The sequence below is a fragment of the Micromys minutus genome (genome assembly GCF_963924665.1).
Source record: "Micromys minutus genome assembly, chromosome: 31".
Lineage (NCBI taxonomy): Eukaryota > Metazoa > Chordata > Mammalia > Rodentia > Muridae > Micromys > Micromys minutus.
In genome coordinates this window covers 5,796,100-5,813,645 of record NC_137966.1, presented here as the reverse complement: position 1 = coordinate 5,813,645, position 17,546 = coordinate 5,796,100, and positions in this window count along the sequence as shown.

Here is a 17,546-nt window from a genome sequence, read left to right as displayed (position 1 = left end):
AATGAGAATCTCTTACAGGATTCCTGTTCTTATCTACTGACCTGTCCCATCCAAGTTTCTTTATGTTTCTACCTAGAAGGGAAGAAAAAGGCTAACACATTTCTGTTCTTCTGTTGACATTGTTTAGTGCTATCCAGATGTACCTGTGTTGTCACTGGAATGCTACAATCAGGAGGCTGAAGCTGTTGTGTTTCTCAGGGCATACCAGATATAAACAGGCTACAGAGTTGTATCATATAAGGAAATGCATCTGAAGGCAAGCAAGGCCAGGCAGATTGATATTGCTAATGAGTACCATGATATTTTATTAATGAATTGGCCATTGATTAAAATCCTACATTAGAAGTCTCCTTGATTCATTTCCCAAAGTTATGTTTAGCTTGTGCATTGCTGGTAGGGAATACTTAATGAGCCCGAAGCTATGTTCTCAGCAGGGGGAAACTCAGGCCCAGTTCTGACAGGGAACACTCCTATAACCTTGGGGAGATTTCTTTTGAGATAAAACAAGTCTCCACTGGTTAGTTCTTCTGCATATTCATAACCACAAGACATATCCTTACAGTTCAAACAATAGGAAACCGAGCAGTACATCTGTTTTTGCAAGCATCGGTATGTACATGTTATGTCTTTTTGTGATAACTCCCAAACTTTCACCCACTCTTTTGCATTCTCTTCCCACTTAACTGTCCTCATACAGTGTCTATTTTGTATGACCTTATAGGACAGCCAAGATAAAGCTAGTGACTCCCAAACTTAATTATAAGTTTTATCATAAAGTCATATGCTAAACATGAGGATGCCCTTAAAACATAATTATCAAGAGAAGAGTTCTTGTATTTAGATACTTGCACACCCTGTTTACAAACCACAAAAACGAAGTAATAATACCAACTTTCAGTCAGAGTCTGAGTTGCTTCTGGAGAGAAAGACCTGTTATTCTAAATATAAAGGGGTTTGATTGACAACACCAAGCAATGTTTTCAGCTGGATATATTAACAGGATACTTGAAGTACACTGACCATGAAAGACTCATCAGTCCCTTGAGCCGTAGTACTTAGTCAACTTGTAAGCTGCTCAGTGATCACAGAATATTAACAAATAGAAACTTTGGAGCAGGTAAAGAGTTAAAATATTCTACAAAATAATAACTTAAAATTATATTTTGAATGCCCAAAGAGAAAAGCAAATGTAGCATGTTGTACATTTTATAAAATCTTAACAGTTACAAGGACAATGTTCTTCGGCTCAGAATACTTACACGGACAGAGACTTACCTTCTCCTAGGTTGCCAAAAACTTAGTGATTAAAACTAGATCATCACCCTTTGTATTTGAAACTTAAATCCTTGCAAGATGACAGGTTTGGCAAAGTTGGTTACATTGAAGTGTATATCTGATTTCTCACAACCTATTTTCATGAATCTTACTTCACACTATTCAATTGTACTAGTTTATATTTAATTGCTGTTAAGTTTAAAATTTTAGCCTTGGCCACAAAATGTTTTCTATTAAAGCAAGTACTTTATGAACATTCTTAAATATCACCTTAATTAAAGAACAATGATTTTTTTTTCTTCTTTTACTACTCTATAATAAAATTGATTTTCTGTAGCTCTATGTGATAATTTCCATGACAATAAATTTGAAGGGAGAGAGAATGTAAGGCTCAACACACTTAGAGAACTTAGTACAACACTTATTGTAAGATCAAGTAGAGCAAGGCAAATCTGAAGTTGGTAGGATTTCACGGGTTGTTGCCTATGAAACCCACCAGAGTGTGACTATTAGTAGTCAGTCTATGGTGATGTGGTGCACAATTATGAGGACAGATGCTTCTTGCTTAGGGATGGTTTTGTGTCCCTATCTCCGTCCCAGCACCGGCTTGAACATACTCAGGCCCTGAAAATGCTGCCCCCACCTCTTATTTTAATAGCATTTTCCCCTGCTCTTCGGAATACATGAAAAATGAAAATAAAATGCTTCTCTTGAAATTGCAAATGAAATTGTAACTAGTTTTCTTCTGAAATAAGGCTTTAATAAGAATTGAATATTAAACATTATCACTAATCAGAAGAAGCCAAGCAAGCTTAGGAAAAAAAAAAAAAAACAGCAGCTGATCTTATTGCTGATAAAATTAGAGTTGAGAAATGTAATTCTTTTTGTGATAATGAAAGATAGTGTATCAGAGCAGGAGCTGTCAAAAACTTAAAGACGGTGCAAATTGATGTTTGTTTGAATTAAAACCTATTTATTTTAGCAGTTGAAGTGTAGGAACACACCTTTAGTTAGCATTTTTATTTTCCTATATATCAACCCAATCATATAAAAGGGCAAATCCCTGTACCAGAAGATAACTACACATACTGTGCCAGACTCCTGGATCCACTATATAAGTGATGAGCTGTATTCCTCAAACTCAGATATCACTGTGAAAAATCCTGCCTTTCCTGACAAAGACGAAAGGTTAGATCAGATGCAGAGTATCACGGCGCATTATCTTGTCAGCTGGCTGGAATACATTAATACCTGAAAGAACTCTTCAGTTAAAATTTTAAGGTTGGTTGAAGGAAAATCTTTAGACCTGCTGTTTATATTGCTCTCTCCACGTGGAAAAAAAAATAAGAATAATAAATCTCAGTGACTGTGCTGAAGCGTTCTGGAAAAAATCCAATTTAATTAGGGAAAAAACACTCCTAACTTGGGGGTTGGAAACTAGGGCTTTGAAACAAGTATAAGCCATTATAAAGCAAGTTTGTGATTAATAAGCAATGAATTCTCCCCTGACAGATACACACTGCTGGTTATTTATTGAAATTTCTTAGTTTATGGTCTACACGCCACTCTCCTCACTTGTGAAGAGGGATTGTGAAACTCTTCTTGTTTACACCTTTGCTCATTTACTCTTAACAAGAAAATAACAATGAGGCTGGGACGCTCTGTGCTTGAGCTACCATCGTGAGCAGCATTGGACAACCACCTCCATCTTTCTATTGTATCCGTGTTTAGCCAGAAAGAGCCAGAATAATTAATACAGGCTGACGCTGTGCTGCCATTTGAAAGAAAGGGAAAGAAATCAGCATGTAAAGATAAAAAAAAAATCAGTATGTCAGAGACGCATCTACCTACAGTTGATTTATTTAAGATGTTCTAAATGAAAATCCAGGGTAGAATGTTAAGCTAAAACGTTAGGTGTCAGCTGTGGCAGAAGTTTGTTATGATGGACAGCTTCCAAGACTTACTCAGGTTTTAAATGAGTCAAGGGGCACAATAGAAGGAAAATGTTCTCTTATAATACTATTTAGATGCATGTATTGAATATTGAAATTACACAAATCATTGGCTGTATCCAACATCAGAGGCAGCTGTTTTTTCAACATTAATTGTCAAGCACAAATATATGGTGTAATCCAATGATGAGTAACAGGTGTTGTTACAGCATGTGTGTGTGTGTGTGTGTGTGTGTGTGTACCTACATCTGTGTATGTATGTGTGTGCTTATGTGTGTGTACTTATGTGTGTGTGTGTGCTTATGTGTGTGTACTTATGTGTGTATGTATGTGTGTGTGTGTGTGTGTGTGTGTGTGTGAATGTTTGTGCACATGGGCACATGCATGCATGTGTACTTTGGACTTTGGTGTAATAAGGGTGACTGAAGAAGCCTAGCTAAAAAAGATGCCATTTATACCTTTCTGAGTCATCCAATCAGTGTATACCATACTCAGGAAGACTATGAAGTTCATAAAATGACTAGGGAAGAAAACATGTATGACAGTCTTGAAGGACACGGATAAACATTGGCCCACTGGCTTATGCAGAAGAAACTTTAGCTTCTTGTGGATTTTAGTGTCCAGAGAGCTACAGGGTCAGTTGTCTAAACCACGGCTCCAAAATGCTGAGTAGGATTTCAAGGATGTGGTTCTTGAAGGTCAACTAAGAAAGACACCTGTGGAAGGACCTGACTGCAGGGTTTTCACTGTTAGAAACATGCTGAGAAAACCTCTACCATTTTATAAAGTGAAAAACCTATGACCTGGATTTGAAGTATATTGCAAGTCTGTCACCCAAACTGCTGTATAATGAGCTATTCATTTGTTTTCCTTTTATTATTTCTTGGTTAGGACTTGTAATCCTTTCTATCTTTTTCATCACATTCATTATCAAAGTGTCAAAATACATGTCAATAGGTGTAATCATAAATAAAAATAAATATCAGCATAAACATAAAATAGCCTGAGTACTTTACAATAAAGAGATAGTGTCTTCTCAAAAATTTTGGAAGCTAGAGTATCCAAGACATGGGGAATAGTGAGGGTAGGTTTCTTGATTGACACATACCACCTCAGATTGTGACTTTAAATAGTAAATAGAGTTGGTTGGGACTCTTTGTTATACTCACAATGTACTTAACTCACTATGAAAGCATTAATTAAGGAAGTGGCACATGCCCCAAAACCATTACAACAGGACATAACATTTCAGATAACAAAGAGAGAGAGAGAGAGAGACAGAGAGACAGAGAGAGAGACAGAGAGACAGAGAGACAGAGAGACAGAGACAGAGAGAAACAGTGAGAGAGAGACAAAGAGAGAAAGAGAGAGAATACAGAGATAAGATACCTAACCCTCAACACTTATACTTCATGACCAATTTATCTACAGCTATGATTCACCCCATATGATCAAAGAAAACAAGACATTCTTGTTTATTGCTAAAGTACTCAAGGAGATCCAGTTCCCCGTGACTCCTTTAACCGGTATCAACATGATCAAAACCTATCAGTAGTTTCTTCTAAAACAAAGGTGCATATCCCCTTTAATTGAAAGAGACTCTGAGTTGGCTCACTTCAGTGAGTGACTGTGACAGTGACAGCGGAGATAAGCATCTTTGTGTTTGTCAGTGTTGGGATGGGAATGATCTATTGCAACAGTAGCAAGTTTCACTTCCAAAAGTGTTACTGCATTGATGTCTGTAAGTACATTGTAGGACCCTCCCACACAGAATCTCAGTTGAGCATATAAATTATTCTGGGAAACAGTACAATATTTTTTAAATGTTCATAGTAGCGTTATAGGCACTGGGATATTTAGAGCTCCTTCCACTATGGGCCTTGAGGTGATGTTGGGTTGGGTTACTGGGGGAGAAACTAAACTTGTTGGAGTCTCATGGTATCTCATTATGAAGAAGTCAGCCCCTAACTGACAGACCAGGTGGCCAGAGTTATACAAGGCCGGTCAAGTTTACCATTCCTGGATGAAGCAGATCAGAAGAAGCAACCAACAGATTTAAAGTGTAGTGGGATAATAGTGACGGTAATGATTGTTGGGGGCAAATTAGTAAACCATACAATACCCCTATACCTGTATATTAACTAATCATAATTTCATTCGGATAAGCCATTCTTTCTTTTCTACTTCTATTTGATCCTTATTCCTTTAAATCACTTAGGGGACATGTAATAAATATGTATTTATTTTGTTTTAAATGTGTTCTAAGCCTGAGAAGATGGCTTAGCAGGTAAGTTAACTGAGCGAGTATGAAGACCTCAGTTCAGATTCTCAGCACCCATGTAATAAACTGACCACATGTATCATTTCAACACTGATGGATGGTGAGCACTGCCAAGATGTGGATCCCAAGGATCAATGGCCAACCAATCTAGGTTGTGATCTCCAAGTTAAATGACACTCACAGTCTAAGGAAATGAAGCATACAGCAATGTACTCTGACACCACCAAGATCTTTACTACACACACACACACACACACACATTTTTAAAAGTACAGCAAACTTAAAGCAAGTGCTCAATTTAGATTCTTTCACAATAAATTCCTCTAAAGTAATTTTAGTACTGTTTCTAAACCTATCCTTCTATTCCATCATAACATTTCATTAGGGTCAATGGCCCAATCACAATTAAAAAAAAAAATCCAGCAATCCACCAGCTATGTGAGAAACCCTATAGTCAATTATTTAAATGATTTTCCATTAATAAAAATGAGGAATATATGTCTAAAAATGACTATCTACTACCAAGTTTTTGAATAATTGAATTTAACAGAGTGGTGAGATTTAGCTGGGAGGAGATATCTGAGAGAAAGCTTGGAGCCTGAGAGAAATATTTGTAAGTTATTTAGAGTGAAATCCTCCCAGAGCTCTGAATTGAAAGGGACCACTGAGGGACTCTCTAGACCTAAACAAATGAACACGAGACATAAATTATTTGAAATACCACTGATAGTATCCTTCCAGAAAGTTGTCTGCAGCCACTGGAGGTATTCTCTTAGAATAATGCAAGGCTTCCACGTGTCACATGCCCTAAAGTCTGTCGAATTCTGAAAGAGTTCCTTAGGTCCGTCCATTCACAGAGCCCAGATCAGCCATCCTGATAAAGATACCTCTAGAGAAGAGCGTTTCCATCTCCTGTTCTTTCATGAGATCCAGTTTGAACAGCACATGCCAACAAGGAAGCACGGGCTGATTGTGCAGCCATCCAAACCCATCATTCATGCAAAACAGCTTTTTAAAAAAGGAGCTTGTCTCCTGTTTTTTTATATTTGTTTGCAGTTACTTAGAACTTCTGTTTGATGACGCTTAGGCTTTGTAAAGCCATGTTTTATTCTTTGACTCACAATTTTTCACTCAATGCCCACAGTAGAGTGAGAAGCAGATGATGAATATTTCTCTAAGAATGGTGCTATTAAATAAAGGCCAAGTGACTGGCTTCAAGGGGAAAAAAAAGTGTGCTTCCAATAATGAAAAAGAAGGGATTTTTAGCGGGATGCTTGCCAAAGGCCAAGGTAATGTTAATTTTGGGCTATTTAATAATTTTAAGAGTATATATTCAAAACAAGATTCATGTTTCTTTGTGTGTTTTCATTCACATGCATAAGCATGTGACTATAAGATAGAGAGTGGGCGTGAACACATGTTATTCCTTCATGTACAGTTGGCATGATCAGCTAATTACTCAATTCTATTGAACATTGAGAAATATTTAGAGGGTGTGCCTGTGTGTGTGTGTGTGTGTGTGTGTGTGTGTGTGTATGTATATGTGTGTGTGTATGTATATGTGTGTGTGTATGTGTGTATGTATATATGTGTGTGTGTGTTTGTACATGTGTGTGTTCCAATGTACTGGAAGCACTTGATAAACTTCCATTCCCTTTTCATACCAAATTATAAAGGCAACACAATTTATATCCAATTTTAAAGGAAAAAACTTTGACCTATTCACTGTGCAACATAGTTTGTAAAAAGGTGCCAACCAGAAATCTGAGTTCATTTTCCAAAACAAACTTTTTAAAAGGGAGCTTTGTTAAAAAACACAAACCACTGAGCACACGCTGAGAGACCTATTACTCCAGTTGCATATGTAGCTGAAGATAGCAGTGCCTGGCATCAATGTGAGAAGAGGCCTTTGGTCCAGGGAGGGCACGTTTTCTCAATGTAAAGGAATGCCAAGCAATGGGGTGGGGAGGGTGACTAGGAGCCAGTGCACCTTCCTGAAGACGAATGGAGGGGGAGGGGGGATGGGAGCAGGGTGTGAGAGGGATAACATTTCAAATGTAAACACAGAGTATCTAATAAAAATGGGGAAAACAAAACAAACAAACAAAAAACCCAAACAAACAGAAAATTATGAAGCTCAAAGAGAAGGAAGGCCAAAAGGTGGATGCTTCAGTCCTTCTTAGAAGGGAGAACAAAACACTCATGGGAGGAAATAATGGGACAAATAGAGGAGCAGGGATTGGAGAAAAGATTATCCAGAGACTGCCTCACCTGCGGATTCACCCCATATACAGCCACTATACCCAAGCACTATTGCTGATGCTAAGTAGTGGTAACTGGCAGGAACCAGATATGGATGCCTCCTCAGAGGCTCTGCCAGTCATACAGATACAGTTGAGAATGCTTATAGCTAACCATCCAATTGACCACTGGGTCCCCGATGAAGGAGCTAGAGAAAGGACTGAAGGAGCTGAAAGATTCTGCAACCCCATTGGAAAAACAAAATTTTCAACTAACTACACCCACCACAGCTCCCAGGGACTAAAACACCATCCGATGAGTTTGCATGGAGAGACCCGTGGCTTCAGGTGCGTATGTAGCAGAGGATGGCATTGTCTGGCATCAGTGAGAGGAGAGGCCTTTGGTCCAGCGAAGGTTTGTTTTCCCAGTGTAGGAAATGCCAAGGTGCTGATTCGGGGAGAGGGTTATTGGGAGAGGGAACACCTTCATGGAGGCAATGGGAAGGGAAGGGGTGATGTGATTGGGGAAAACGAGATAACGTCTGAAGTGCAAATATGGAGAATATTCAATAAAAAAAGAATAAGTTATAAAACCCTCTTTAAATTGTAGTTGTGACACACATGTGAGAAACACAGACATCTCTAAAGTCCGTAGGAAATGATGCTCATGGCACCTACCATCCTGGATCTTCATAATGTGACATCAGTGCATAGACTTACTTTGGGTCCTCACATCACCATAGTGTATAGACCTTCTGCTTGTGAATGTCCACGATTCCTTCAATGTTAAGTGATTTTCGGCTGTGTCCTGATTGTGGGTTAACTAAAAATCACGGAGGGGAATTACTGTATGCCAATGGACTACTGGTAGTTAACATTTAGTGTTCCAGATAGAAGGTGGATAAATGTGTTTTCCTAACACTGCAGATGAGAACTTCTACACAACATTGATTGGGACTTGTGGGATTAAAGTTGGTAAGATCACTAAGGAACTCGAACCTATGAGCCCTTCTTAGAAGGAAATGTGGTGGTATTAATTTATACAATAGTTTCCTGAAAAGCAGTTTGAAAACTCACACCTCTCCCAGACCCATCATCTTTCATATTGATTTACATTATCCACTTGGAGCTTTTAGCCCTTGTTTTGAATTGATCTACAGTTGGCTCAATCTTCCTTTAATTGAACTCCTCTGCTACTTCATCTTATTTGTCTTCCCTCATTTCAAGTAGCAGGAGAACAAGCAACAGCACAGAAAAGGAACTCCACAAGTACTATGGTGTATATTGGTGTGAGCATGTCTATGTCTGTGTGTAGTCTAATAGGAAACACAATATGGCTCTTTTTTCTAGATAGACATACAGTATTCTTAGTGTTTATATAAGCTTTGAAAATCAGGAAGCAATGGACTTCTCTCCCCAAAGAAGTCATATCACTTTTGGGTGGTTTTACATTGTAGACATTGTAAATCACCATTGCTCTTTAATGGTGAATGTGATCTCACTGAAAATTTTTACACCACTTTTTTATTGTTGTTAATTTATCTTGTACAGGAGAAGTGCTTTTATACTCATGGGGAATAAATTTTTATCTCCTTAAAATAAGAAAAGGCAGGGGTATGGAGTTAGGTGAATCTTGATACAAACTCAAGGTCAGCGGTCACTCTGTTTTTGAGAAAATGTTTAAACCTCTTCCTTTTAGTCTTAATGAATAAAATTGGCAGCAAGAATAACTCACTGAGTTTTAAGAAATGAAATATAGTAATATATTGAACAACTTAACCATAGTGCCTAATAAGCATAGGAGTTTATTCATTAATAAACATTTAATACTAAAAAGTACTAGAACTAACAATGTGTTTCTTGGTACTTGTAATTCATGTCAAAATAATTTCTCTTTCAGGGAATGAAAAAAATCTAATAGTTTAATGAATAGATATAAAATGTGGTTTTCAGAACTACTGGAATTTGTTTCAGTGCTTGCATAATAAATATCCAACTATGGAATATTGATGATTCAAAAAATCTGATAGGCTCATGGGTTACCTCTGTCAATGCAAGATCTGCAGTTGACTCCTGCATCATTAGAATGCATATATGAGTGTGGGATCTAGACTAGGAAGGTATGTGTGGACAAGCCTTTCCAATATCCACTTGCGAGCCATCTTGAGAAGCGACTCATGGAAAAAGACAGTATGTGACAGAGGGTAATTACAAAAAGACGTTTGTGAATTGCTGAGGGTGCTGGTCACAAAGTTCTGATCTCCAGAGACAATGACACTGAACTCCTGTGTCTTGAACTTACTACCTGCCCACTATGTATGACATACTTCTACTGGGTGCAGTATACACTTTCATCTCCACAGAGCCTCGTAGAGGTAAATTCTAGGTAGCCAAGTAAACAGCTCTTTATCAGTCTAACTTTATTCAGATTAATTGGTACACCTAATTAATGACTATACTTTTTTGTTCTGAGGTTTATGCTTCTAATATAAGCTCACAAGTAGTTGAAACTTCCCATCTGCCTGTACTCTGACCTACAATTAATTGGGTAGCTTTATGTGAAGATGCTTCTCAAAGGCCAGGAAGGTGGATGTGCAATTCTATAATTTCGATACTCAAATGTGGGCTGTGTACAGAATCGGAAGAGAAAAATCTAAGTTCACAAGTAGGAGTGAGAGTAAGTTCCTCACAAACTTATTATCAGTCATATCTCATTAGCTTCCTAAACTCTATAGAACACATATGATTAAACCACATTTTGAGCCACTAACTTATTATATTTGTTTTCCAAACATTACATTGTTGCTTCTAAGAAACATTAAGACTCTATAGCTGCAATAATTCAAGCTGGCCAGCAGAAGTCAAATTTTCAAAAAAATAAAAAAATAACATAAATAACATTATTATTTAAATATTTACCTTTATTCATCAGATTTTAATGATTTAAACAGGAAATAAAACAAATGATCTACAGAAATAAATGACTATCTTTTCTTTCCTGTCAGTTTTCTTCTTTTTCACTCTGATAATCCTTAAGAACCAAAACTTCAAAGATGACAAAATTGAACCCAAATGGATAGCAAGAGTGTGACCACCTTTTCACATTTCCATTCACAGACCTATTACTGCCTTATTCATGCAGAGTGACTCCCTTTAGTAGGGGAATGTTCTAATTGACAATGGTTCACAAGATTAATTGTCATCAACGGAAACACTTCAATTAGACAAAACTCCCTATCCCTTAGAAAAATGCCAATATTCAATTACTTGTATGGTAGGTATAACTATTGTGGCAGAAAAAAAGAATTTCTATGATTTCTGACTAAAGCATTTTTAAAATGCACATATGCAAGAGACTTTGTACTTGTTGATGTTAGGAATTTTATAGAGAACTGACAAAGAGTTTCTAAGTAGATGGATTGCTCATGTGTTATAGTCACTATAAGAACACAAGAGTACAAGCAGATACTAGCCCCAGAAAGCTCTGAATACCCAATACCCAAGAAACTATTCACAGACATTATGAAGCTAAAAAAGAAGGAAGGCCAAAATGGGGATGCCTCAGTTTTTCTTAGAAAAGAGAACAAAACTCTCATGGGAGGAAATGCAAGGTCAAATACAGGAACAGGGATTGAAAAAAAATATCACTCAGAAGCTGCCTCACCTGGGGATCCACCACATATGCAGTCACCAAATCCAAGCACTATAGCTGATCCCAAGAAGGGATCAGGAACCAGACAGAGATGCCCCCTCAGGGACTATGCTAGAGTCATATAGATACAGCTGAGCATGCTTGCAGCTAACCATGGATCTGAACTCGGGGACCCCAAATAAGGTTGCTAAAGAAAGGACCTAAAGAGCTCAAAGGGGTTGCAACCTCATGGGAAGAACCTTATCAACCAACAAAACCCTCTAAAACTCCCATAGAGTAAAACACCAACCTTTGTGTACACTTTGAGAGACCTATTGATCCAGTTGTAGCTGAAGACAGCAGTGTCTGGCATCAATGTGAGAAGAGACTTTTGTTCCAGAGAGGGCATGTTTTCCCAGTGTAGGGGAATGCCAAGGCAATGGGGTGGAGAGGGGGATCAGAAGGAGTTTGCCTTTGTGAAGGCAACTGGAGGGGGTGGGGGGATGGGATTGGGGCGGGGTAAAGGGATAACATCTCAAATGTAAATACAGAGAGTATCTAATAGAAAAAGAACACAAGAGTAATTTTCTAAATTAGTGGAGTGACACATGAGTTCCTAAGTTACGTGGACTTAAGAGGAGTCTTATCATTGAAGCTAGCAGGGGACCAAGCTACAGCATTCTCAACAAACCACAATCACTAAGGAAATCTCAAATGAGCATCGAGTACGTTATTCCACACCAGGTAAGTCACGACACAGGAAGTAGAACTTGGAACTTGATGGTTTTAAGAGACTAGTGTTTAGGCACAGCAAAGATAACTTAGTCCAGAAAATGTTTGCTTTAAGACTAAGAAGACCTGAAGTGTAACTTTTAAACTCTGGTAAGGGAATCTAGTCATGGTGCACTTAATCCTAGCAGAAAGAAAGCAGAGACAAATGGCCACCTGGTATCACTGACAAGCTTGCATGGCCAACTTGGTTTCAGTCTAAAGAGAAAGCCTAAGTCATAAGATTAAAACAAAGTGAAGTATGAGGTGGACCGTACTTAGAGATGACAAGCAACTTGGTCTTCATGTCTCCATCTGTGCTCTTACATATATCCCTATATCCCCAACACACAAACACACACACAAACACAAACACTCCTAGAATTGAATGTTTTGTAGTGGGACTTGATCTCCATGCACTACTTAAGTTTACAAAATCTAAAAACATATCACTTTAGTGGAACTTATTATTAATTTAATCAAACTAGAGACACAGACACTTTACTTTCTATTCAAATTATGATTCTCCAAAATGGGCATGACATTATCTTTTATAATTGATTAATTTTTATTTCTTAAGAAAAACAGAAGACTTTGTCCCATCTGGTTGTTGATCATTAATGATAAGACTTATTGTACTTATTTATTGATTCAAGTTATTTCTATATAACTGAGACTACCATGATATTAAGATCCTTCTACCTCCAAAACCCAAATAATGGAATTTCAAGTAGTTTCCCACAACATGGGTTTCTATTTTTTATGTGGTCACCACTGGTCACCTATATCTTTAGTTTTTAATTAGCCTTAGATTTCTAGAAGTGCCATGATTCTAAAACAGAATTTCCACACACCCAGCACACAATTCCCTCTAGTAAACATTGTGTTCTTATGGTTGATTTGTTAGAATTCATGAGCCATTGGCCATAAAAACCATTATTATGTCCAAGTTTAGCTAATCCATAACTTGTTGCTTGTAACCTCCCTGCCTGTTTTCTGTCCTAGGGCTGAACTTAGACTTTCATCTCACCCACCAATCACGCCACACTAGCTGAGTATTACAACTTCTCAGAACTTTCTTGTTTTTGATGATCTTGCTAGCTTTAGGAAGAAAGCAATCTTATCCTTTCCTTGAAGAGAAAAGCTATTGGTGTGTTTTAAATGTTTGTGTGCATTATGTACATGTGAAAATATTGAGCTTGGTCCCACTAATATACATAATTTGAATTAATAAAAACACAAATATTCAACAGTGTAAAAAAAGAAACACTAGTCAGATGTCTTATAAAATACCATTAGCTCGAACGTATTTTTAATAATTTTTCTGTCAGAGTCGACATATCTTTTTAAGGGAAAGTGAGGGAAACTCTGAGTAGGAGCTATTTTTTTTTTATACCTTGAATTGGCTGACTTGTGATTTTGGGGGAGGAGGTCCTCACAGGCACAGCTGATACTGTATAGTACTGTGACAGGGGAGATGTCACTAGCATGCTGATTCATAACTACGTGTGCATAAATTTCCTCTCTATCCTCTCACACGTTGTTACTAGGTATTTCAGTCATTATTTTCTAAGTATGTATTTATTAGACTCGTAAAATGAGAGGGAACGATAAATATGAAGAAGTAGAGTTGCCAGCAGAATTTAAGATGATAAACTAATAGTAAGAATTTTACATCTATCTGATCTTATATTCTTATGGCTGCCCCTTATTCATTTTTAATTGGGTATTATGAACAGAGTATGCAGATTTGTAGGACAGTGTGTTAAGTACTGAATCTTAACTGTTGTAGGGTATAGAAGAGTAGGAAGAACTGTCCTCTCTTTCTGCTCTGTCCCCGATCTTTCAATCAGAGGAACCCGTGGCAAAGTACATTTACCGAAGCACTTGAGTTCTCCCAATTTTCAACATTGTCACCAATTTTTACTTCACACAATCTAAGTGGATTATGCATGTAAGTGACTAGAAGGGCATATGGTAAAGAATTATGTTGCAGAGGCAACATCATATGTTGCAGCAGGAATTGCTAATTATTATAAACGTTTTCAATGATTGATCAGGCAGGGTTTTACTAGGTTATACACGGGTAGCACAGTAACCAATATGTTCATGCCAAGGGCTAAAAGGGAGAGTACTGAGAAAATTTTGTTTATCTATTCTGTAAGAAAGATGGTTTTGTATCTACTGTCTTAGACATGCATGTCTAACCTTTGCATGGACCTTTACAGTGCACACAATTATCCCTGTTCATTGTAAAACTGTATCCTCCAATTGGCCTAAATGCATAGGGTCATAGACTAAGCTAAAATACATTTAAGTGGGGGGGATACTTTAGAATCTTGAGTAAACAAGCATCAGAGATGGTCAGCCTCAGAGTCAAAACTGCAAAGTAAAATTTCACCTTTTCCAACATTAACTGGAGAGAACTACAAAGTACTTACAGCTGTACAGTATACTCTACAACAGACCTTATGACGTTATGACTCAATTCAAACCTTTAAATCTTTATGGCGTTGATACCAAATAGCATCATGTCCCCTCTGTTTTATGTATGAGGTCTGATGAATATTATCCATTTTTAGCAACAGATTTGCACACATCGTATAGTAGTCAATGATAATGCAGATTATAATCTACATTCATTGTGTGATTTTATTATGGACCTCCTGTCTCCTATTTATTTTACATTTCTAGGCTTCACGTTTCACCTGAAAGTTGGTTTAAATTGTTAGAGGATTACAGGCATTTCTTCGAGTAAGTAGGATCAGAAGCTTGACGTTCAACCATTAGCTGATTTTGGACCTTACTACATGGGTCTTATGCAACCACAATATACTTTGTTTCCCATCCAGGTAGATATAAACATCATGTACTAATCATGAGGAATAGGATTGTTCCTTTGGTTTCCTCTTTTCTTTTTCAGCCTTCGTACTTTAGCATGGTGACAATATTGTGACTGGAAGGAAAGTTATTCTGTTTTGAGAGATCTGATTGCAACATGTGCAATCAATTTTAAACTGAGACAATGTCTAAAATGGCTTCTTACCCTTGTTGTTCAGACTGTTGACAAAGTGGCTTCTGAGGGAAGATAAGGAGGGGAAGTAAGAAGATACAGTTTTAGAGAACTTGATGACAGAGTGTTCTAGGTGTTCACTAAGGAATTTGTACATCTGTCTACTTTCCTCATGTCTGATAAGCATGCCTGGCTTTCGCTTGGTATCTTAGCTAAATTATTGAAATCATAGCAACACACTAGATACGAAGCACCAGCTTCCTATAATGAATATTCTGACAATGTTATCTTGTCAGAAGGAGGTGTGCATAAGCTGTCAGAAAATTCTATCGATTAAGTTATTATTTCTGTAATCACCTTATTACTTGATAACTTAGTCATTACAGAATGCTAAAAGAATGACTCACTTTAAGCAACTCTGGCTTGAGAATTTTCCAACTAGACCAAGGACAATTTTTTCACAAGTTACTTACGACCCAAGTTACCAAGCAAACTCTCCTCATCATTTAGACGCTGCTATTGTATCTTCTCCCTACCCAGGTGTGTATAAGTGTTCTTTAGTTAAGATATATTAAGTGTACTGTATGTGCTATAGTAGCCAGGCTGAAGACATGTTTGCACTTGAACAAGTTATATCCATGGCCAACTGTATTCCTCTCACATTTTATGCACTTTGCAGTCTGTGTTCTAATTTTAACTTGGGATCTGACGTGTATGTTCATATATAGCAATCCTTGAGCCAACCTGTAACTGTAAACCTGTAGGGAGCAACTGTCGTTGAACATCTGGTACAGCACATGTTTGCCATTGGAACTGAAACATCGCTCAGGGGACCTGGGTTTTCAAAAGGAAGACATTGCAGCAGCATCCTAGAGGTGTCGGTTTGTGAGAAATACGTGATGAGAAAGACACATGGTTATGGATTTATTGTAACAAACAATGGCATAAAACGATGTTCTAAGCTGGAGCAATTTACTAAAAGGTCACTCATGATCTCACATTTAACATGAATATTTTTATTTCAGTTTGAAAGAATAAAGACAAATTGAATCATATGTGAATCTAGTTCCATGACTGTTAGAGAAGAATATCAGTGATGATTTACATTCCAAAAACATGAGCAGTCTTTGGGATTATATTAGTTTTCTAGCAGAGGAAGCCAAGTCATATTTTGTTAAGTAAACACATATTAAGAATTGTATGCTTCCAATGTAGGTAATCATGTATCTTTAAATCACGACTAAGAGTTAGCCTTCCCTCTCTAATTGCCTAATGTTTAGTATGTTTTCTTATAATACTTAAAAGAGAGTATTGATCCCATCTTGTAGAAACTGAATTAACCTCTTTATCTGAACCCTACGGTTTGTATTTAAAATGTATGTATCTGCCAGCAGACACTAATTAATTGGTATCTGTTACCTTCTAGGGCGACTTTAAAGCATTTACTATTTGCCTGTGTAGATTAAAGAAAAACACAGAGAGCTAATTTAAACAGAACTTTGCTGAAATGTCAGGAGTCTTTTAATCTAAGACAAAAAGTTCACATTAGGAAAGTCTTTAATCTCCACCCTTTCATACACCACAGAACAAACAATCTAACCTTTCTCTGCATGCATCATTAAGTCCCATGTCAGCCACATTGTAATTAGGTAACATCCAAACTATTGCACATACCAATATGTTTTTGTCACTTATTGTTGATGGTAGAAAGGTAAATGAATGATACTGTTTTCGAATGAGGACTGTTCCAGTTTTTGACTTTACACATTCATGTATGGAATTATGGTCCAAAAACCTCTAGGTCCCATAGCTTGGAGTCAGGTTTGGTTAGGTCTCTAAAAGTGCTGAATAAAACATCTTTTTTAAAAAAGGGAAATGGTTCTCTGTACTAATAGCTTTGAATGTATTTAACTAAAATTACTCTTTCAAATCTAGTTTGATTATCTCGTTAGAAAAAAATTCCTTTACAAGTAGTACCAAGTTTTATAATTTTGCTTTTGACTGTATTAATTGTTTTATTTCTGTATTAGCAATCCATGAAGCAGTATGCACCTGTTGCTATATTTGTAATGTTAGTTACATGTGTTCACAGAAATAATATTACTTGGCAAAAGGAGCAGAGTCCGGATACTTATCCATTCAAAGCATTTGACTGGTTCGGTATCATGTGTCATGACCATTCACATGTATAGTGCAGCTAATTTCAAAATAAAGATCTAGCCACAATATTTCCTAACTTACTCAGACAGACCCTTACTTACATAACTTAAGACAGTTCCATTAGTTCAGTCGAGACAAATTCTTAAGTGTCAGACTTGACCTGTGCCAATGGGCACACATTAGTTCCTTCATGAGAAGCTCTCATTTCTGAGGTCCCTAGATATTC